The sequence below is a fragment of the Leucopleurus acutus genome, assembly GCF_964270905.1.
Source record: "Leucopleurus acutus genome assembly, chromosome: 4".
NCBI classification, from domain to species: domain Eukaryota; kingdom Metazoa; phylum Chordata; class Mammalia; order Artiodactyla; family Delphinidae; genus Leucopleurus; species Leucopleurus acutus.
In genome coordinates, this window is record NC_139146.1 from 124,311,480 (window position 1) to 124,336,437 (window position 24,958).

At 40.7% G+C, this 24,958-nt stretch overlaps 1 protein-coding gene and 1 pseudogene across 2 annotated transcripts in view; one reads left to right on the forward strand and one right to left on the reverse strand.

Moving 5' to 3' along the window:
- The window catches only part of DCHS2 (dachsous cadherin-related 2), a gene marked incomplete at both ends in the record, with an annotated part of 285,527 nt that overhangs the window by 86,587 nt on the left and 173,982 nt on the right, over positions 1-24,958 (forward strand). The window lies entirely within an intron of this gene.
- Positions 11,195-13,245, reverse strand: LOC309960744 (prothymosin alpha-like; annotated as a pseudogene). Its single transcript has 2 exons — positions 13,205-13,245; positions 11,195-11,868 (listed from the first exon to the last, which is right to left on the reverse strand). The product of its transcript is annotated as a prothymosin alpha-like (transcript).

A 24,958-nucleotide genomic window follows, 5' to 3' on the forward strand; every position in this document is an offset into this window, starting at 1 on the left:
GAAGACTCCACAACAAATGAAGACCTGAAAGCCTAGTGTGATGGAGCACAGGGACCAAGGGGAGGAGAGTGTCACGGGTGAGGCTGGTGAGATGGTGGGGCCCAGGTCATGAGGGGTCTTCAGGATGTAAAGGTCTTTACGCTAAGACAATAGAAAATTACTGAAAAGCTTTAATAATGAACAGGTGTGATTTCTTTTTTTTTGATCGCTCTGAATTTCGGGTGGAGAATGGATTGGGTAGGGACCAAGAATGGAAATGGAAGACCTTTGTAGATTATTGTATAGTCCAGCGTTTGGATGGATGTGGTCACAGTGAAGGAGAATAATGGATGTTTCAGGATATGTTTTGAATGTAGAGTCAACACTTACTTATGGAGTGGGACCGGGTAAAGAAAAGGCTGAATCAAGGATGACTCTTGGGTTTCTGACTTGTACATCTCCATCGGTTCTGTGTTGGACATGTTTAGTTTGAGGGAACTGTGGTCATGCACATGGAGATGCTGAAGAGTTGTATTTAGAGGACTAGGACTCAAATGAGTGTTCTGGGCAGATGATGAAATTGAAGCGTTGTTAGCATGTGAGTGGTAGTTAAAGTCATGGGTGAAGATGAAATGGCTTCAACAGAGAACATAGCATGAAAAGAGACTGAAGACCAAACCTCTAAGGAATGCCAGTACCGAAAGGTTGCATGGGAGAGGATGAGTCAGCTTAGCAGACTGAGAGGGGTATTTAGAGAAGTAGGAGGGAAACCAAAAGTATGGGTCAGTGAAATAAGAAGAGAGTGTATCATGAAGTAAGGAGTAGGAGCTCTGTTGAATGATGCTCAGAGGTTACATATAATGATGATGGAAATGTTTATTGGCTTTAGCAAACAAGGAGGCTCTTTGTGACTTTATCAAGAGCATTTTCAATGGAGTGATGGGGTGGTAAACCAGATCGGAGCAGATTAAGGAGGGAGTGAGAAGTGAGGAAGTAGAAAGAGTGTGGAAACTCATTTGAACTGTTTAGCTGCAACAGGGTGGAGAGAGAAAGGGCTGTGGCTGGAAGGGAAAAAAGTGGGTTCAAGTCAGCATTTTAAAGGACTTAAGCATATTTAAACACTGATGAGAAGGGTCTAGTAAAAAGGGGAAATTTTTACAGGGAAAGAAGTGATGCTTTAATGATGTATTTTGATGCTTAATCAGATATTTCATATTCTGTAAATATTTACTGAGCTTTCACTTTGTGCCAGGCATTATACTGGAACTAGGGTTGTAGCAAAGACAAGGAGTTTCCGCCCATTGGTTACTTCCCATGACGCCTCCTAGTGGCTAAAGTTCCTTAAGACCAGGTTCTTAGTCTTCACTCTGCTTTACCAGTATCTAGATAATGCCTGTCATACAAAAGATGTCAATAAATTTTGCTGAAATGTGTTATTAAACCCACTTTCAGTAGGTGTGATTTGGGGGTGATTGTTTCAATAATGGTGGCATATGTATTATACTTAGTAGTAATTACCAGTGATAGGCAATGATAAGGATTAGGTTTAGTAAGTACCTACCACTCACTAATGCCAAAAGAATTTCCGTCCATAGCTACCAACCCCCTAGAATCTCCCACAAACCACTCCTTTTTGTCCCTCCCCTCCCCTCTCCATCTAGTCTCCCCATTCCATTAAGTCTACCTGTACCTATGGTAGATGTCAAGTCCATCCTATTCACTCAGCCCCCATGGCCATTGTTTTAAACCTTCACTATTTCTCACCTGTGTTGATCTAACAGTCACCTAACCCATCTGACTTACCCTCTTCCAAGTCATCTTCCTACACTGTTCCCAGAGAGTGTTCTTAAGGCAAGTGGGTGTGACTCCCGGGTGAAAAGACTTCAGGATACACTTCAGCCCTTTGTCATGTCCTCCTTGCCTGCATCTATCCAGCCTCACCCCCAGCTTCCCCTACACCCCACATTCACTCATAGCAGAATACCTGTCCACTTACACTGTCTTCTCTGGCTTTGTTTATTTGTTTTTGTTCTAGTTCTAAGACTTGGTTCAAGCATCACTGCACTTCCTCTCCTGGAAACCCCTCTACATGTCCAGACTGAGTCGGTTGCTTCCTTTCCTCTCTGCTCCTATAACGCCGTGTCCATACTTCCTAATGCATCCTGCCCTCTTTAGTATAATTGCTGTTTCTCAATTTCCCACACAGTGTAGAATTTGCTTGAGTTCCTCATAAATTTTGACTGAACAGTTCAATATTCAAGTAGATGAAAAATCTACTTATAATCACCTAAGCCTAGAACCTTACTCTTTCCTATGTAAACACAAAATCATTTGTGCACTGATTTAATATGCTCTGAATTACCCAAGAATACAACTACCATGTAAGTTGAGGGAAGGTGATACTTTGTTGTCTCTGTAACTGTACCGTTTTGCAAAATACATCACTGATGCCAGCATTGCCTGCTAAATCACGCCACCAATTCAGGAGGCCTATGTCAGTCTGCATTTGTAGCTGGCCTATGCACGCTGACTTTGTGTGGGTGTGTGTGCACATGAATATGCACTGATTTAGCCCTTATTTTAAAATGTCAAATATGAAGCATTCAGGTGCAACATTTATGCTGATTCTCTGTGTGTATATCTTTTTGTAGCCCTTATTTCAAATTATAAAATATATACAAAGGTATATTGAATGGTGTCTTATTTCTCATAATTCCATACTTGCTCATTAGGTGGTGGGGGAGGGATAAATTAGGAATTTGGGAGTAACATATACACACTACTATATATGAAATAGATAATCAACAAGGACCTACTGTATAGCACAGGGAACTCTACTCAATATCCTGTAATAGCCTATATGGAAAAAGAATCTGAAAAATTATATATATATATACACGTATATATACATATATATGTATAACTGAATTACTTTGCTGTACACCTGAAACCAACACAACATTGTAAATCAACTATACTTCAATAAAAAATTTGTGCACATATTTCCCTCATTATGTGTCCTTGTATAGTCATACCTGAATCATTATATATTGAAATATGTGCTATTTTATTATAAATTACTTTCCTTTTATTTTTTCCTTTATATCACAGATAGGAGATTTATATTGATTTTACAAAAGATAGAAAGGATATGTATTATAAAATGTTTACTATAAAAGGAGGGCATGGATCTAAAAGGGGAAGAACATCGGTATTTAGTGTCCAAATACATAGGGTCTTATTTTGTTACAACGAATTTTCTAAAATAGACACATTAATAAAACACTTTTTAAACATCTGTGATATATTTTTTCTTGTTTTAGCTTCAGGGGTATGATAATCATTGTTTTGTAAATGGTGAAAGAAGGAAAGGGAGGATCAGTGAATGGATGAAAGGCACTCACCCACTCGGGGAGCCCTGAAAGGGGCTTCAGCTGATTGAAAAGTTGTGTCCTGTCCTTTGTCGGGCCCTGGTCTGGGCACTGAGGCATCTGGGTCATACATACACCAGGACCATCTGCTTGACTTTGGGCAAGTTCTTAGAGGTGTCTGAGCCTCATTTTCTACAAATCTAAAATAAAAGGGATAGATTTGATTATTTTGATGTTTTTCACATTTATTCCAATAACTGTGTCCCAGGAAGAATACTATGAAACACAGATGCATTTAAAACTATCCTGTTTACTAGGAAGAATTTTACTACCAGAAAATTTGAAAGTATAATATAAAGTTGACCATGAGAAAGGTAAACTCCCAAACCAAGAATGGTCAGGTGCCTTTCCTATTAACAGTTGTTCACTTTTTCTGCCAACCACTGGGGTTTGCTGGCTGAAATGGTTAGGGAAAATATTGCAAAAGAAAAGATTAAAATTGAGAAAATTCTTTTTATTAACTTATTTTGTTTTCTGAAAGTTGGGAAACAGCACGTGGTTCTGTCTTGGTAGTGGGAGATAGAAAGAGAACTGAAAGTCTGATTATTAAGGTTGTTTTTACTATTCAGAGTTTTTTTTGGTGCAGGTCCTCCTAGTCTAGGACATTATTTTTCTTTAGGCCGTGGTAGAGTTGTTAGATATAGCGAATAAAAATACAGGACACCCAGTTAAATTTGAATTTCAGCTGAACAACAATTTTTTAAAGTATAAGTATGTTCCAAATATTGTGTGGAGCAATGTGACTTCTAAAACATTAATGTTAGCAGTCTGCTAATGTTTGAGGGTTTTTCTTGTCTGAGGTCCAAAAAATATCACAAAGTTCCAGCCTTGAAAGAAGCTCACAGGGGCCACAGTTGCTATGAGGGAGTTAAGTCCAGCAACCACTGATAACAACAGAGTGCTTTGGCTTGACTGTAAAGAGTTACCTAGTTTAGCTAAGAAAGTCTGGGAAGGGCTACTCATCTTGAACATCAAACTGTCAGAAATCTGCTTACAGTTACACCAGGGAGTCCACAGTGTAAATGGGAAGGAATGACTCTTGAGTCCCCACCCCGCTGACGAGTCACGCACTCCGGACTGTCATGAGGGTCTGAAGGTGGTGGCTTCCGACAGAGACCGCCCAGGCAAGCGGGTAAATATGGTAATAAACCTGCCCCCGGGGGCTGGACGGGCAGTGCAGAAGGGATGGACAGACAGAGTCCGGGTGGACGGGGAAGGAGTGTGTTGGTTTTGGCCCTGGAGTGTAAAAAACATCTGGGAAATAAAATGAATGAAGCTGACTGCAAATGTGAACCTTTGCCAAGACTGTGTAAGAAGGTGCAGCGAGGAACTGGAGCAGATACTGCCTTCCCTCTTCTCGGCCTGCAGCTTTGAGATTTAAAAAACAACAGAGAAAGCACAGTGTTACATATGGGAACACTGGCGAGATTTATAAACGTTTATTAAGTTTGATTTTCCTCAGTTCCCCTGTGTGGTAAGTTGGTTGCTCTGGAAGTGGGTGGAGCTACCGTGTGATCTGAGAGCGTGGGACGCGCAGAGCCTTCAATCGGCGTGTGTCGAGGTGTCAGAGACGTCGCCTCTAGAGCTGGGAGCAAGGAGGAATTCGAGGATCAGATGGCAGGAACGGGGAGCAATAGTAAGAGGACTCAGTGTGAGGACAAAATCAGAAGGGAGACTATTTCCTCATGCGTGGGGAACAGCACCAGAGGCCTGAAGGAAAAGAGAAGATGCCGGTGAACACAGCCTCCCTGGCCAGCCAGCTGCTCACGACCACGTGCGGAGCTGGGAGGGCAGCCCTGACCCTCTGGCTTCTTATCCCAGCGGGAAATAGAAAACCCGGCAGCGGGCAGTGACACTGCCTCCTCCCGGTGGTCACAGTCCTCCGTGTTGGCAGGGTGGACCCTCCTTCCAGGCTCCAGGTCTCCAGATCCCTTCTCCTCCTGTGTCCTGTGGGTGTTCCCCAAACCCCACGGAGCTAGTCCTGTCTTAGTGAGCACCCCCTTCCTGCTTGTCCTTCTGCTTGCATCTCATTTCTGCAGAATCAGCTTTCCAACTATTTTGATTGAATATACCTGTGAATAAAAATTGTTGCGTACTCGTCTCCAACATACATTTATTTCCTTATAGACTATATATAAGAATTATGTATATATATATAATTATGTATATAAGTATATAATTATATAAAAATATATGGAATTATAAACAAATCTATATAATACCAGAAATATATATATAATTATATAAATATTTATAAATAAATTATAAAATATTTAAATTGATAAATAACAATTTTACTTATAATTTATAAATAAATACATAAAATATAAAATATATATAAGATAAAATGTTTAAATATCAAAATAAAAAATGGAAGAGGTCAAAAAATTATTAAAATAAATGTATGTTTTCTTCCCACAATTCCATCTGTCCTCTTGGCCAAATCTTGGAGTGCATCTGTGTAGTTGGGAGACCCCTGCTGGACAGGAGTGCACCTGAGCCTGAATCTGATCTGGTCTCATAGTCACAGCCTCCCTCACAGCCTCCCTCAGCTCCTGACTGGCTCCCCTTTCTGTAGTGCAGGGCCTGGAGCTCAGTGCCCAATATACAGGGTCCGACTGACTTGAGAATCTTTAGCTAAAAGCACTGACTTTCTGGCTTGCCCTCAGTACAGGAGTAAGTGATAAATACCCGAGTAATCTCATACTGCCTCTGCTTGCTTCTCTGAGTAAGCAGGGATTCTGGCGCATGCCCGAATCAAGGGTAGATCTGGGAGGGGGAATGCTTCCAAGTGATAATGTGGTGACACCCCCAGAGGTCAGGAACCCTTGGGAAGTGGGAGAGGCTGAGTCTCTGAGAAACCTGAGGATATTGAAAATGAGGAAGAAGTTAGGAAGTTCTGTTACAAATGGGTCATGGGCTGCCATCAAACGTATATGCAGTGAAATCTATGCATAGATCAGAACAACTTATGAAATGTGTCATCAGTATTTAAGAGAAAAGATTAGAGATAAATCCTGCTAAGTGATAGAAAATACCCTCAAATTAATAGCAAATTCCTGAAAATACTGTTTACCTTTATGCTTAGTTTCCTCATCTACTAATCTGCAGATAATATGGCTTCATTAGGACCTCAGGATTCTCACTAGGATAATTCAGTGATAAGGCATTTAGTGAAAGAAAATAGCCATTTGTTAGGCAACTGAACAGCTGTTAAAGCTTGTTGGAGACAAAGCACAGGGGACAAGCATTTTGCCACACCCACATGAGCTCATGTGGGAACTGTGGACCCAGCCTCACTCTATTGGCAGCTGTTGGGAAAGGGCTCCCACTGCAGAACTGCTGCCTTCCCAATGGCGTGACCGCTGTGGCAGGTTCAGATCTTTCTAAACCACCCCCTTTTGTCCATCAACTCTTGCTTTCCCCCATCATCCATCATATCTCATTTAGGAAAGAGGTGAGTGGGGCCTCACTTCCCTTCACTTCTCTATCTTGAATACCTAAATTAATTTTTAGGCATTTATGTAAGAAAAGGCCTATCCCCCTTCTTGGTAAGTATTAATGTCCTAGTACTTTCAAAGCACAGTTTTAGGCAGGAAATGGGGAGGTTGTGTTTGGATGGCAGTCCAATGACAGTAGGTGATAAATTTTTGTTTTGAGTAGGGAAACAAGTGTACAGTGATGTCAGAGATACTTCTTGAATTACTGCCTAATTTTTTGGCAGGTATCATGTTTCCCTTTGCAAGAAAAGGTTGTTTAGAGATGCCTTTTTGTCTTCATTCTGTATTACACTCTCTGGGATTTTTTTGCTTTGCTTCTGCTAATGTTAGAAGCTCAACTTCAGGAAAATAACGTACAGGGTTTGTAGTGAGGTGGATGGACCTAGAGTCTGTCATACAGAGTGAAGTAAGTCAGAAAGAGAAAAAACAAATACCATATGCTAACACATATATATGGAATCTAAGAAAAAAAAAAAGAAAAAGGTCATGAAGAACCTAGGGGCAAGACGAGAATAAAGACACAGACCTACTAGAGAATGGACTTAAGGATATAGGGAGGGGGAAGGGTAAGCTGTGACAAAGTGAGAGAGTGGCATGGACATATATACACTACCAAATGTAAAATAGATAGCTAGTGGGAAGCAGCCGCATAGCAGAGGGAGATCAGCTGGGTGCTTTGTGACCACCTAGAGGGGTGAGATAGGGAGGGTGGGAGGGAGGGAGATGCAAGAGGGAAGAGATATGGGAACATATGTATATGTATAACTGATTCACTTTGTTATAAAGCAGAAACTAACACCATTGTAAAGCAGTTATACTCCAATAAAGATGTTAAAAAAATGTACAGGGTTAAGCATTTTGTATTTTTATTGGGTTTAAAGAAATGCTGTATTCAGGCTGAGTTAACACTTTGTTCTAAACTTTGAAAAAATGATTTAATAACTGACAGTGCTTTGGAATCATCTCTTAAACATGTAGCAATGTTACTCTGAATTGGAATATATATATAGTTTATTTATTCAATGAATATTCATTGACTGCCTCCTTTCTGTCTGGCACTGTTCTAGAAGCTGAGGGTAATAATGGTGAACAAGACAGTGGAGCTTATTCTTATTTTTTCGGTGGGGGGAAGAGTACAAAACTCAGTAAATAAACAAATTAATAAGATTACTTCAGATATTAAGTGTGGAAAAGAAAATAAAGCAGAGGTATTTATCAGGGTCTCAGCAAGAAACAGAGGTGTACTTAAATTATAACTGAGAAAAGTTTAATAAGAGTTCTATTTATAAAGATATGGGCAGGAGATGAGTAAGGAAATCTTGGAAATTAATATAGTGCTTTAAGGCTGGAAACAGAGGCAAACCCTGAATTGGAGGACCCAGTTTCCTGAAGGATGGAGAGGACCAGGTGGAGAGGGCCGCTGTACAGAGGCTCTGACTTTCAGTGCAGGCCTCAGCCAGCCCTTGGGTCTCTGTGGGGATGGAACTGAGGAAGTAAGTTGTCCACCGCACGGGCTCCCCACTGGCCTAACCCACTGGACGTCACGTGATGAGGGAGCTGGATGATGTAGTCCATACAAGTCAGCCTTCCAGGGAACAGAGCAGGGGGGAAAAACGTGGACAGTGTGGGTCTCGAGGAGCATGGAAGACATCCAGAGCCAGAGGGAAATGGAACATTATATACAATGGTTGGTGATCTCGGATGTCATATTGATTCTGCCTTGAAGGCACTTACAGTTTATTTGAAGTGATCCAAAATAAGTTTATGAAAACATAACTAGCAACATAAAACTGGTTATTGGTAATAAAAGTCTAGTACACTCCAGCACTTATATTTGAGAACAGGAAGGGATTGCTTCTGCAAGATGCAATTGGAAGATGAAACACTGCATGGAGTGAGGGTAATTGCATTTGAGCTTAAGGAATGAGTAGAGTGTTCATTGTTGGGAAAGAAGAAGTGAACATTCCAGGACTATAATACGTCATGGGCCAAAGTGCAGAGATAGGACATGTTTTAGGAACAATTTGGCTAAAGTGATTGGATGATGCTACAATCCTTTTAGACTCATAGACTTGTATTTAAAACAAATCTACTTCCTTCCCAACTCCCACTCAGTGTAGAAATCACCTTGGTAGGTACTAGCTTGCTGCCATTCTCCCTCCCTCTCTTCCTTTCCCTTCCCCCTTCCTCCTTACCTGTGTGCCTTTTGACAAGCATTTATTGAGCATCTACAGTTTATACACAGTTGTAATAAGGCCCTGTATCGTAGAAGACCGTGTTCCTACTCAGGGAGCTCAGTTTCAATTTTATCATTCCAGATGGTTCCAGTTATTCAACAGGATGCTAATAGTAATAGCTAACACGTATTGAACATTTTTTATATACCAGACACTGTCCTTATTTCAGAGGACTTGGTTTGTCTTATGAAGAATGCATTAAAGATTTAGGAGAAGGGGCTATTGAAATGATCTTCCACATTTTGGCCCTACAAAGGTGTGTTGGACTGTCTTAAAAGAAGCATCCAGGGGCTTCCCTGGTGGCGCAGTGGTTGAGAGTCCGCCTGCCGATGCAGGGGACACGGGTTCGTGCCCCGGTCTGGGAAGACCCCACATGCCGCGGAGCGGCTAGGCCCGTGAGCCATGGCCGCTGAGCCTGCGCGTCCAGAGCCTGTGCTTCGCAACGGGAGAGGCCACAACAGTGAGAGGCCCGCGTACCGCAAAAACAAACAAACAAACAAACAAACAAATAAATAAATAAATAAAAGAAGCATCCATTTGCTGAAATATTAAATTGACTGACAACCTAGTGCATATCAAGTGTGCCTAAGATTTTAAATTTAACTAGTGTAAGAGGAAGCTCTTTTCATTGACAGACCCATACAGATTGAATTTGGGCCCCAAGTGAGTTCCTTCCTCTCTGTGGCAGCATTGCCCCTGCTTCCCCTTTTCTGGGATTCCAGATCTCAATTCACAGGCAGCCAGGCAGGTGGAAACTTCATGCAACGACTCAAGGGCAGGGAGCTGCAAGAGGCAGCAGGCCTGGGGAGGGGAGCACCCCCAGTCTCCGCTCCAGGGCAGGCTGAGGTCTAAGGAGGGTGGAGCATGGTTTCTTTCCAGGGGAGGGAAGGGAGCTGACTTCCTTCTCTGTACTCAGAGAGATGTTCCTTTAGAGGCTTGCTGTGGTTTCTCTTCACTTCCAATGTTGATAAGACAGAATTCATTTGGAAAAAGAGAGCTCCATGATTCATAATGAGCTATTTTGTGCTTTTAAAAACAACTCTTTAGAAACTGAATTTTCCTTATAACTCTTAAGTCTTCTATTTTTTTTTTTTTTTTGGTACGCGGGCCTCTCACTGTTGTGGCCTCTCTCATTGTGGAGCACAGGCTCCGGACGCACAGGCTCAGCGGCCATGGCTCACGGGCCCAGCCGCTCCGTGGCATGTGGGATCTTCCCAGACCGGGGCACGAACCCGTGTCCCCTGCATCGGCAGGCAGACTCTCAACCACTGCACCACCAGGGAAGCCCAAGTCTTCTATTTATAACCTTAGGCTCGTTTAAAGAAGTGAAGTAGTGTACGAAAATGGTGATGGCCTATATTAGGAAAGGCCAGTATATTGCATTTTCCTTGCCCAACATATATGAATTATAGATTGGTCTCCTATGGAAGTTTATCCTCAAGAAACCTAGATAGAATTTTAGTGCTAGTCTTATTAAATTTGTTCATTAAACATAGCTCAGGCACCATAGTAATATTTAAACTGGAGTAATCACTGGGTTGCAAATGAGATATTATTTATTTGTTAGAACAACTCAGCAAAATAAAATTCCAGTTTATTGTTGGACAACATTGTTTCACACATACATCAAACAGGCCAAAAAAAAAAAAAAAAAAAAAAAAAAAAACCCAGCAACTTCATAGGAAAAAAAAGAAACCTTTTATCTTTGGCCTTTTTAACCATCTCATACAAATCAACTACTTATGGTACATATAAGTATATACACAAAAAATGTTACGGGAATGCTCGGAATAAGTTTGTTTTTTTGTTGGTGTTTTTGTTTTTCTTACAAGTTTTTTTTTTCTCCTTTGAGATTATAATGAACATGGTCACACCACAAGTAAAGTCAGAAGTAGGACAGAGAACGCTCCGAAGGCTGCTTTGGTCATCTGAGATCATTAAAAATGGCTTGACCCCCTAACAATATGTACAAAAATATAAAATGTAAATAAAAAATACAAATTTTCCTTTTTAAAGTACTTTAAGAAAAAAAGCAGGGCCTTGGAAGTTTTGGTTCCTTTTTCCTCCCCTGTTGCAAATTCGCGCTGTGGTTTTGGTTGGGTGGTGGAGAGCGCGTGTCATCTGCGGGTGGCGCTGCCCGCAGTGGGCGGGCGGGACTCTCTAATTGTAGGTGACCGCGTTTAGATTCTGAGACAGGAAGTGGAGGGTGACTAGGTCAGGGTGGCCTTTTAAGTTTAACTTTTCCTTTTTTGCTGTCTAGTCATGCTCATCGGTCTTTGGCTTCTTGGTGTCAACATCGTCATCCTCATCATCTTCAGCTGCCCGCTTGCCTGTAGCTGCCTCAGTGTCATCATCTTCATCTCCATCCTCTTCCTCACCATCGCCTTCCTCTGCCCCCTCCCCCCTTCCTCCTCTTCTTCGTCTACCTCAGTGTCGGCCTCCTGCTCTCCATTTGCCTCGTTAGCATTTCCATGAGCAGGCGCCTATCTCCCATTCTCTGCCTCCTCCACAACTTCCTTCTTCTCTTTTAAGTCCTTGGTGGTGATTTCGGAGCTGGTGTCCACGGCCGCGTCTGACAATGACGGGGCACGCCGGGGATCCGACGCAGCGGATTCAGAAGAAAGCAGGAGTTCAAAGACTCTGGCAATCAAGATGCCGGAGTCCCCGGCGGAGGCGGCTGCGGCGCGTGGGGAGCCGGACAAGGGAACAATGCAATGCTGGCTTTTCAGAGCAGCCAGTCCAAGTGAGATATTATTAATGTGGTTTTAAAGAATGTATTTCACACATTAAAGGAGTGTTTTAAATCTGCATTTTTACCGCTAAAATCCTGCAATCTAGGTATTTGAGAAGTTACTCTTAAGGTTATATGAGTGTTAACTTTCTCATCTTTCAACTTGCTCGCCAAGATTAATTCCAGATCAAATCCATATGGAGTGAGAGATACTGTTGAGCAGACCCCAGAGGTCCTGCCTGTGACACGGGTGGTCTTAGGGAGAGAGATGGACTGTACTGGAGGAGCAGCAAGCAGGGTCCAGAAACTAGCTTTTGGAAGGAGATGGGGGAGTGAGGGGGTCCGGAGGAAGGAGAAAATGCAGGATGTGGTCATGGGGATGCTTGGAGACAGGCTTTTGCCCTGTACCAGCAACAGGAAGTTGTTCTTCTAGGGCCACTCTTGTGGAGCTTGCAATTAGGCAGCCTTTGCAAGCACTGGTACAGCCAGCTTTCTTCCAGACCCCAGAGAAAGGAAGCATGTACAAAAGACCAAGGGAGAGAGACTCAGTTTGTGCAGAGGAGCTCACGGACGTAGACAGGGACTGTCCGTGTCTGTGCTCTTAGCCTCCGACCAAAGCTAGCAGGACCTCTCTGCTGGGGTAGACTGTGTTTCTGCTTTAAAACAATGCATGTGGAAGGACAGAGCACTCCTGAGACTTTTTTTTCTTCCAGTTTTATTGAGATATAATTGACGCACAGCACTGTATAAGCTTGAGGTGTACAGCATCTTGATCTGATTTACATACATCATGAAGTGATTATCACAGTAAATTTAGTGAACATCCATCATCTCACATATGTATAAAATTAAAGAAATAGAAATTTTTTTTTTCTTGCAATGAGAACTCAGGATTTGTTCTCTTAACAACTTTTACATATAGCATTCAACTGTGGTAATTATACTTATTATGTTGTACATCCCTAGTACTGATGTATCTTATAACTGGAAGTTTGTACTTTTTGACTGCCTTCATCCAGTTCTCCTCCCCACTGGACTTTTTTTAGCTGCTTAACAGGAAAGAGAGAAAGGTTTTCTGTGTGTATTCAGTTTGGAGTGTCTGCTTGCACTAGGTCCATGCTAGAGGCATTCGTAGTTCACTTACTGCATAACCTGTGCTTCTCCACACACCTGCGAGGCCTGAGTTTTTGCTCTTGGTGAAGCAGATTGGGGTTGACAGTAAAAAAAAAAAAAAGGAGGAAAACTCAGTAGCCTTCTTGAATCAGATTAACAGAGACCAGTTATGGGATCCTTTTTGAACCAGAAATTAAGGTAGATATGACTCACCCTCCTAAAGTCAGATCTGTAATAAGTGAGAAAGTTCCCATAGTGGAGAAGAAGGTAAAGAACTCTCGATTCCAAGCAAAAGCCCCTCAGGCCCAGAATTTGGGCATTTTAGTGTGTATCCTGTCCTCCCCTTATTGTCATAAAGGGGACTTCAGTGACCACTTGTTCTCTGGCTCATCCCAGACCCCAGTATGTGTTGGACAGTCTCAGAACTGCCTAGGACTGTGGAGTGGGCACCTCCACTCTTCTGGGAGAGTTTGGTGTCAAGCTGCATTCACGAGGGAAAGGACTAGGTGGACCTGGCATCTTTCTTCTCTTGTGAGAGATGCAGACCCTAGAGGAGAGGAAGATTGGAATCTGATGCTGACTGTTCCTTTCCAAGACAGCCACTGATCCCTCAGCTCCAGAGGGTGTTAGGAGAAACTTCGGCATGTGCAGTCATATGCAGTTGGGAAACTGGTGATGGTGCCCAAACACAAGATCAAAAGGAAAAAGGAAGGTGAGATCTCTCCGGAAAGTCAGAAGAGATTCACTGGGGCTTTCCTGGTGGCGCAGTGGTTGAGAATCTGCCTGCCAATGCAGGGGACACGGGTTCGAGCCCTGGTCTGGGAAGATCTCACATGCCGTGGAGCAACCAAGCCCGTGAGCCACAACTACGGAGCCTGCGCGTCTGGAGCCTGTGCTCCACAACAAGAGAGGCCGCGATAGTGAGAGGCCCGCACACCGCGATGAAGAGTGGCCCCAGCTTGCCGCCACTAGAGAAAGCCCTCGTACAGAAACGAAGACCCAACACAGCCAAAAATATATAAATAAATAAATAAATATTAAAGAAAACATTTCTACTGAATATCTTTAAAAAAAAAAGAATAAAAAAAAAGAGAAGAGATTCACTGGCCACAAGTAAGTGTAACACAGAACCCCTCAGAGAGAAGACAATGTAGCTGACTTGTCAGGACTCCAAAAAGTCTTCTTGGAGCAAGATGTAATGAGATGAAGGCATTTAGTCATTAACATTCCTGGGCTGGGCTGGTTCTCACAAGAAAAACACTGAGGGCTATCATTTGCACTTCCGACCACAACAGAGTAATCCTCCTACCATAAACAGCTACGGAGCAGACAGAATAGATGAGGCAGCTGTTTGCAGGTGTTAGACAACAGGCAGAGCAGAGAAGCACAGGACAGGAGCCCTTGTTTGCCCCGGCTCTTGGGTTCAGGGATCTTTTCTGACTGTGGAGAAGTGAGGGGGAACCTGAGAAAGCAGTGGTCTTGCTGAGCTGAGAGGCAGTAATTGCGGTTTGGCGCTGCTGAACTTTGTGGATAGAGGGGCTGGAGAAGAGGAAGCTGCTCAGAGGGGTTCCCAAAATCTGTGTGGGTGTTTATCTGAGGTCTGTGGCCCAGGCCTGGGCTGTGCACATACACCTCCTGTGAGGTGTAACTGGGGAGAGGAAAGCCCACGATGAGAAACCTGAGTTTGCCCAGTGCCAGGAGATGCTGGAGGGAATTCCACCGCAGAGGTGGGGAAACCCCACTGAACAACGTGGGCATTCACTTGAGATCACAGAGAGTCCACATCCTAGGAATAAGAACCGTTCCCTCAAGAAAGGGCCGTACCCTAAGAACAAATGCCAACTCTTTAAAGGAAGACAGCATAATTCAAGCTCTTTACAATGTGTCATATACAATTCCCAGTGTACAATATAATAAAACTTGCCAAACACCTGAAGGGCCAGAAAATATGACCCAGAAAAATGGAACCAAGATGACCCAGAGGTGAGATTTAGCAGATAAAGACTAAAGAATCTATTATAAATATGTTTAAGGACTTAAAGGAAGGGTTGGTCTTAATGATGGAACATGTGAGAATGTCAGCAAAAAAAAATAGAAGCTATAAACATGATCTACATGGAAACTCTAGAAGTGAAAAACAGTATCTGAAACAATATCTTAAATAAAAAGTTCATTCTGATGAATAGAAAGAAAAAATATCTTTAAAAAATGAACAGAGCCTAGCGACCTCTGGGACAAAATAATCTATCATACACATAACTGGAGTTCCTGAGGGAGAAGGGAGTGAATGGGGCAACACAAAAATATATATATTTGAAGACATAGGGCTAAAAAATCCCCAGTTTTGGAGACAAACATCATTGTGCATATCTAAGAATATTAGCAAATCCCAAGCAGGGTAAACAAAAAGAGATACACACTTAGATATATCATTATCAAACTGCCAGAAACTAAAGATAAGTAGAAAGTCATGAAAGTGGCCAGAGGAGCCCTGGGGCGGGGTGGGGGGGAACGACAGGTAAACTCTACAGATAATAAGCATATGAAAGCTGGTGTGGCTTTGTCTTTTCAGATGAAGTAAACAAAAACTGTCACAGGTCAAGGAGGACATTTCATGATGATAAAAGGACAGTTAAGCATAAAGATATAATCATCATAAATGTGCATGTATCTGGTAACAGAGTTTCAAAATACCTGAGGCAAAATCTGACAGAACTAAAGGAAGAAATAGTAAAATAGGTAAGTCAGAGATTTTAACAGCCCTTCTTAGTAATTGATGGACCAAGCAGAAAAAAAAAAAAAAAAAAAAAAAAGAGCACATAGATTTAAACAACTCTCCTCCACTGGACATAGCTAGCATTTATAGATCCTTTATCTAGCAATTGCAGAACATACATTGTTTTCAAGTACACTTGGAGTGTTTAACATCATAGATTGAATACTGGGTCATAAATAAATCTCAACACAGTTAGAAGATTGAAAGCACAGAGACTATATGTTCTCTGACCACAGTGAAATTAAGTTAGAAATCAGGGACTTCCTTGGTGGTCCAGTGGTAAAGAACCTGCCTTACAATGCAGGGGACGTGGGTTTGATCCCTGGTCAGGGAACTAAGATTCCACATGCCGCTAGGCAACTAAGCCTGTGCGACAAAACTACTGAACCTGCGCACCTCAACTAGAGAGCCCACATGCCTCAAACTACAGAGCCCATGCACTCTGGAGCCTACGCGCCACAACTAGAGAAGAAAAAACCCACATGCCACAACTAGAGAGAAGCCCGTGCGCTGCAACAAAAGATCCCACATGCCTCAACGAAGATCCTGTGTGCTGCAGCTAAGACCCAACACAGCCAAAAATAAATTAAATAAATAACAAATAAATCTTAAAAAAAGAGAAATCAATAACAAAAGCATTTCTAGGAAAAAAAAAACCCAAAAATTTGAAATTAAGTAACACTCTTCTAAATAATCCATAAATCAATGAAGAAATTGAAAAAAAAAGAAAATATTTTGAACTGAATGATGATAAAAATACAACATTAAGGGCTTCCCTGGTGGCACAGTGGTTGAGAGTCCACATGCTGATGCAGGGGACACAGGTTCGTGCCCCGGTCGGGGAAGATCCCACATGACGTGGAGCGGCTGGGCCCATGAGCCATGGCTGCTGAGCCTGTGCGTCTGGAGCCTGTGCTCTGCAACGGGAGAAGGCCACAACAGTGAGAGGCCCGTGTACAGCAAAAAGAAAAATAAATAAATAAAAATTTAAAAAAAAACAATACAACATTAATATTTGTGGGTTGCAGTTAATATTTGTGGGGTTGCAGTTAATATTTGTGGGTTGCAGTTATTAGAGGGAAATGTTTCCATAACTATTAAAGAAGAAAGGTATAAGATAGAGCAAAGTGGTACATAGAAGAAGGGAGTTACAATATAAAGAGAAAAACAGAATTTTGTAAAGTAGAACATAAATATTAGAGAAAATTACCAAATGAAAAATTGAAAAGATTAATAAAAATTATGCCCTAGCAAGAGTAATCAAGCAAAAAAGAATTATCATAATAGGAATGAAAATAAGGATATTATTGCAGATCCTACAAATGTTAAAAAGATACTATGCAAAACTTCATGTCCATAAATTCAATAACCTCTATGAAATGGACAAATAACCAACTTTACAAAACTATCACAAAAAGAATGAACAACCTCCGTAGCTCTATATCTAATTAAGAAATAGAATTTATAATAACTATCCACCCCTTTTCCTCAAAATAAAAATCTCCAGGCTCAGATGGTATTATGGGTGAATTCTATCAGACATTTGAGAAAGAATTAATACCAATCTCACATAAACCCAAAAAACAGAGGGTGAGGCAATGTTTTCCAACTCATGTTGTGAGCCCACGATAATTCTGATATTAAAACCTGATCAAGACATTATCAATAAATGAAATTACAACCAGTATCTTCCATAAACATAGACACAAAAATCTTCAACAATATATTAGAGAAATCCAATGATGTATGAAAAGGATAACAAAGCCAAGTGGGGCTTATCCCAGGAATACAAGGTTGTTCAACATTTGAAAATCTATGCAATTAGCCACATTAACAGAAAAAAATGAAAAATTTATTATCTCAGTAAACACAGAAAACATGTTTGACAAAATTCAGCACTTATTCAAGGTTAAAAAAAACTGCTGTCAACAAACTGGAAATGGGACTTGATAAAGGGCATAATGAGAAAGTTACAGCTAACTTCATACGGAATGATGAGAGACAGTGATTTCCCCCTAAGATCACAAAAGAGGCAAGAATGCTTATTCTCACCACGTCTATTTGATACTGTGCTATGAAGGTCCTTACCAGAATAATAAGGCAAGAAAAATAAATTTAAAAAGATTGGACAGGATGAGGTAAAAAGTCTTATTCATAGATGTTTATGTAGAAGACCCTAAGAAATCTATAAAAGTTTACTAGTAAGTGATTTTAGCAAAATCTTAGGATATAAGGTAAATATACAAAAAGCAATTATTTTTCTACATATTTGCAATAAAGAGTAGTAAATGAAATTTTTAAAAATATAATTTTTAAATCATATCAAAAAGAAGATACTTAGGAATAAATTTAATAAAAGATGTGTAGGACCTGTACAGTGAAAACTACAAAACTTTGCTGAGAGAAAATAAAGACGATATAAATAAATAGAAAGACATATAATGTTCATAGACTGGTATACTTAATAGTTTTAAGATAAAACTTCTTCTCAAATTGATCTATAGCTTTATCCTAGTCCCAATCAACATTCCAACAGACTTATTTGATAATAGTTGCAAGTTGATTCTAAAATCTGTATTGTAATACAAAGGATCTGGAATAGCCAAACATTTTTCAAAAAAAAGTTGAGAGACTTACCCTAACTTATTCAAGGCTTTGTATAAAGCTATGGTAATCAAGAGTGTTGTACTGGCATAAAGACAGGCAAATTGGTGGAACAGAATTGGAGGCCAGGGCTTCCCTGGTGGCGCAGTGGTTGAGAGTCCGCCTGCCGATACAGAGGACGCGGGTTCGTGCCCCGGTCCAGGAGGGTCCCACATGCCGTGGAGCGGCTGGGCCCATGAGCCATGGCCACTGAGCCTGTGCGTCTGGAGCCTGTGCTCTGCAACGGGAGAGGCTGCAACAGTGAGAAGCCCGTGTAAAAAAAAAAGAATTGGAGTCCAAGAAGAGATCTTCACTGTTGATTTTTGACAAAGATACCAGGGCAATTCAATGGTGAAAAGAAAGTATTTCCAATAAATAATTGTGAAGTGATTGGATGTCTGTATAGACAAAAAGTTGACCATATTCTCATACCATACACAAAACTAATTTGAAGTTGCTCGTAGACCGAAATGTAAAAGCTAAAACTTTCAAACTTCTAGAAGAAAACACAGGATAATGTCTTTGCACTCGTGAGGTAGGAAGAGATGTCTCAGGACAAGAAAAGCCCAAACCATAAAGAAAAGAAAAAAACTGGTAAAATTGAACTTCATAAAAATTAAAAAGTTATGCTCATCAAAAGACACCATTAAGAAAATGAAAAAGTAAGCTACATATTGGGAGAATATATTTGCCAAATTGCTATAATCAATAATAAAATATCAAAATCAATAAAATGGGCAAAATACCTGAACAGACACTTCACAAAAAAAGATGTATTTACGTTCAATAAATCCGTGGAAAAATATTCAACGTCATTGATCCTCAAGGAAATGAAGATTTCACGACCACTAGAATAGATAAAATTAAAAAGACTTCATCAGTGTTGACAAGGATGTGGGGCAGCTGGAAGTCTCACGTGTTGCTGGGAAAATACTTTGGGGGAAAGTGTTTGGTAGTTTCTTAATTAAGTTAAACATACACTTATCCATGACCCCGCAATTCCATGCCTAGATTTTTACCCAAGAAAAGTGGGTAAAAAGCCATGTACAAGGATGTTCATAGCAGCTTCTTTCACAGTAGCCCCAAACTGGAAACAACACACATGTTTATGGGAATGAATTGTGCTATGTGGATTTAATATAACACTACTCAGCAGTATAAAAGAATGATCTGTTGAAACATGAAACACTATGGATGAATTTCAAAACCCCTATGTTTGAGTCAAAGAAACTAAACACAAAATAGCACATATATTATTGATATTTTATTTATGTGAAGTCAATGAGCTAATAAAATTAGTCTGTGGCAATAGAAATTAGAATGGTTGTTGTTTATGGGGTGGAGAGTAACTGGGTGAAGGAATGAGGAAACTTTCTGGGGTGACAAATATTCTGTATTTTGAATCATGTGTTGGTTATGCAGATACACACACACGTGTGTGTGTGTATATATATATATATATATATATATGTGTGTATATATATATATATACCATGAAATACTATGTATACTAATATATATGCAGTATGTACATATATATTAGTCAAAACTCATCTAACTATACCTTAAGATTGACACATATCTGAATATAACTTTTACTATAATTTTAAAAAATGAAGGAAAAAAGCTTAAGGTAAGGGCATGGACGCCATTTCATTTTCTGGAGATGGATGTAGTCGGCAGCTCACAAGTTGGGAGCAAGCTGGGGTCTGGGCAGAGAATGACGGTGGCTGCAGGTAGAGGAAGAGGCGAATGAGAGCACAACAGAGCTGGGAGAGAGGGAGGGATATCGTAGCTATCCTGAGTATAAAACTTGGGGGAAGGCAAAGCTGTCCAAAAAGGATGTTTAGGGAATTCTGTCTGTTGGAAGCAGTGTGAAGACTCTGGTCATCCCTTTAAGAAGACCTGAAGAGCTCTGTTATTCTTCTTGGCTTTCAGAATAGATTGGTGTTCTTTTGAAAGTGTGACCATACTGAAACTAAGGGTTTCAGGTGGCATGCCCAAGCGATTTCAACTCTCTTGTTTAACTACCATACAACACAACACCCCCATGGCATGGGGGGTGGGTACTGAGGGGTGTAGTGTAAATCTCTGATTTCCTGGGTAAAAAGGGCCTTTGAAGGAGGTTCTGCAGTGAGCCTTCTGTCATCAAATGGTAGGGGATAGTCCTGAGAGCCTAGTCACTTTAAAGGAAAATTTTACCTCTGCTTTATAAATGAAAATCCTGGTGATTTCTTCTTGGTTGCTTGTACAAGCTGAAGCACCCTGTGCTGTGGATTTATAGTCTCTTGCAGATTGTTCACAGCAGTTTGGAATTCCCTCTCTATTCCTTTGTTTCCAGGGGGACCCCTAGGTTCCCCTGACTGTTGTGAAACAGCTCAGAGCTTCGAAAACCTCAGGAGAACATTCTGGGCACAGCTGGAATTTAGTCTGTTTACTGCTCAGCCACTAAAGGCCTATATTAGTTATGGATTCAACTTTGGTATATGAATCCCTTTGCCACCAACCCCCTCTGCTGGCCTTGAATTTGCATCTTACACTCAACTCGTTTCCCCATCTAGTGTGATTTTTTTATTTTCTTGGAAAATAAAGAACTCCAAATGAAAACAAAATGTTCGTTTATGAGTAGGCACTCCACAAGACAGTTATTATTGTCCCCAGTTCTCGTTTTCTGCCCTCCTTCCTGTCCTTATCCATCACAACACTGTGACTCAGTAGTTCTCAACCCCACTCCCCAATACGTCATTGTACAGCCATGAGACACGTCTCAGATGATGGGCTTTCCCCCCTAAATGCAGAGAGCTTAAAAAATATATTTCCATAAAGTATTTCTAACAATAAACAGATTTGTTTACTAGTTTTTCATGTTTCTTGGCAGATTTTAATGTTAAAATCTTGCATGCCATCTGCTTTGAGGGAAGGATTAAGAGCAAGGGGAAGGGTGGGAAGGTAGAAGCTGAATTATTCTTAACAGCTCTGGGAATGATACCATATTTTAAAATCAATCCAGAATGGAAAATGGAAATTGCTTTCAGGCATGACGATCCAGCATTTACAGCTCAGTTTCTGTTTCCAGTTCTTCCAGAACACAGATATCATGAAATCTTTCATGAAACTCCAGATCTCCTCTTAAGATGATGTTTTGGAGGCATGGAAAAAAAGCCACAAACACTGAGGGCTTTTGCTGATAAAGGGTAAAATAAGTCTGTTTCCTATTCCCCCTCAGCTAGTGAGAAGGAGGTCGGAGTGGGAGTGAGGTCCTAAGAATTTGATCAGGTTAAAGGAAAAAGTCTTTCTAAAGCCTCTGTCGATGTGCTGCTCTGAGGTGTGCACACCTATAATGAAAGACTCTGTTAAGTAGGATACCTTAGTGAGTTGAGTTTTTGAGGATGCAAAGCTAGACTTAGGCCTTAGCTTTGAGTAGGAATGGAGAATTGAATGTCTTCATCTAGTAACTTTACAGGCATACGTTTATTGCTTTTTGCAGATATTGCATTTTTTTATGAATTAAAGGTTTGTGGCAGCCCTGTGTCAAGCAAGTCTATCAATGCCTTTTTTCACAGCATTTGTGTGTCTCTGTGTCACATTTTGGTAATTCTCACAATATTTCAGACCTTTTCATTATTATTATATTTCATTACAGTGATCCGTTATCCACTGATAATCTTTGTTGTTATTATTGCAAAAAGATTATGACTCAGTGAAGGCTCAGATGATGGTTAGCATTTTTCAGCAATAAAGTATTTTTAAATTAAGGTATGTACATTTTATATGCCTAACGCTGTTGCACACTTAAAGACTATAGTATATTGTAAACATAACTTTTATATGCACTGGGAAACCAAAAAATTTGTGTGACTCACTTTATTGTGATATTCAGTTTATTGCCATGATCTGGAATTGAACCCCAGTATCTCTGAGGTTCTGAAACGTGCCTGTATATGACTTTAGTGATTGGGGCTGGCAGTCAGTTTGAGGGGAAGGGTCCTACTTGGGAGCTTACTGGAATGAGAATGACTAAGAGTGACATTATCCTGGGGATAGCCTGATAAGGATAGACATCGAGTAACATTTATTTTCCACAGAAATAGACTCACAGGCATAGAAAACAAACTTATGGTTACCAAATGGGATAGAGAGGTGGGGCGGGGGAAGGGCAGAGAGATAAATTAGGAGTTTGAGATTAACATATACACACTACTATATATAAAATAGATAAACAACAAGGACCTACTGTATAGCACAGGGAACTATATTCAATATCTTGTAATAACCTATAATGGAAAAGAATCTGAAAAAGAATATATATATATGTATAACTGAATCACTTTGCTGTACACTTGAAACTAACACAACATTGTAAATTAACTAAACCTGAATAAAAAATAATATTTATTTTCCAAAAATTATTCAAGAACTTTGGAAGTTATCCTATACCATAAGCACATTATCTGAGACATGCCTCATTGCTGAGCCCTGCAATGATGTATTGCGGCGTAGCTGTTGAGAACTACCTCAGTGTGACATTGGAAGGGCTGGAGTTGTGATGGTTAAGAACAGGAAGGTGGGCAGGAAAATGAGAACTGGGAATAATAATTTTTTTTGAGTGCTTATTACGTGTCAGGCATTGGGCACTTTCTGTACATTATTTCATTGAATCTTCACCCTGGGAAGTGGCTGTTATTCCCACTTAACACAATCAGTAAATGATGAATCCAGGATTCAAAATCCTATTTAGTGCCCCTATTCTTATAGGGCATGGAGAAAATGTACCATATGTAATTCCTTATTTAAATGAAATTAAAATCAAATCAATACATATCCATTGATCACAATATAAGTCTTTGTAAGGACATAGATTTTGAATTATTCAGCCTTAAAACGGGAGATCCTGACATTCATGACAACATGGATAAACCTGGAGGACGTTATTCTAAGTGAAATTAGCCAAACATGGAAAGAAAAATACTGCATGACCTCACCTGTATGTAGAATCTAAAAAAGTTGAATACAAAATGTAAAACAGTGGGTTATCAGCGGCGGGGAGGTAAGGGAAATGGGGAGATGTTGGTCAAAGGGTAGAAAGTTTCAGTTATGTGGAATGAATAAGTTCTACAGATCTAATGTACAACATGATGACCATAGTTCATAATACTGAATTGTATAGTGAACATTTTCTAAGAGAGTAGATATTTGGTGCTCTCACCACACACACACACACACACACACAGGTAACAAATAAGGAGATGGGTATGTTAGTTACTTAACTATGTCAATCATTTCACTAGATGTATGTATATCAAAACATCATGTTGCACACCTTAAATAGATACAATTTTAATTCAAAAAATTAAATTTTAAAAAAGGATAGAAGGTAAACATATATCAGATGGGACTTCTCTTCCCAAAGCAAAAACAAAACCCAAAGCATCTCTACTTCTACACCCATCCTCACCTCCTTTTCAGGCTTGGTCCTTGGTCTACTCAGCAACACTTTTTAAAAAAATGTCTTCAGTCTCTCCTCTTGCATCTCTTCTACATAGTTCTACTTTATCCAGCTGAAAGATGAGCAGATATTCTGAGATAATGTGCCAGGTTTTCATTCTTCATTTTCTTGTGAATGAGAGAAGGGAAAATGCCTCCCAGCCTGACCCCCCATCTCCTCATTTTAAGATGTTGCTGTGAAAGCAGGACTACAGAATTCATCGGCAGAGGTGAAATCCAAGTCTCAGGAAATGCAGTTTTTAAAAGGAAACCTCGGGCTTCCCTGGTGGCGCAGTGGTTGAGAGTCCTCCTGCCGATGCAGGGGACACGGGTTCGTGCCCCGGTCCGGGAGGATCCCACATGCCGCGGAGAGGCTGGGCCCGTGAGCCATGGCCACTGGGCCTGCGCGTCCGGAGCCTGTGCTCCACAACGAGAGAGGCCACAACAGTGAGAGGCCCGTGTACCGCAAAACAAAACAAACAAACAAAAAAACATAAAAGGAAACCTTTTGTAAAAAGTAAATGCGTTGTCTGTCCTTGAGAGTGTTAATTGTGAAGTGGGTAAAACTCGGACTGTATGGCCCAGTCAGGCTCAAAGAGCAGGGGAAAGCCTGGCCGCCAAGAAGGGGCAGCTGTCTAGAAAAGCAGAGGACATAGCACCATGGGATTAAAGGGTGTCACAGTTTTGTGAAAAAGCAAGTCATATTTGGTAAGGAGCCTAAGAAGTGAAAGTGAACTTCTTACATGATATGTGATGCAATCTTTTATTTAAGTAGAGCTCATGCCCTAAGTTGGGCCATTTTCAGGAGTACAAAGGAGCTTTCTTCTTGAATGCCGACTAGGTTTCCTAGACTTAGACAGCCCTGATTTCAAATTTCTGGCTTAATTTACGAAAGAGGTTGAGAACAGAAATAGAGAAGATAACCAGTTATTAAGTCCTAACCCAAATTATATGTGTGGTGAAATAGGATTCGACAAATACGTAAGATACTTTTGCCTAATAAATGTACAGTCGGATAACTGTTTATGTCCCCTCCCTGTTCCAACTTTTAGGGACTCTCCAAT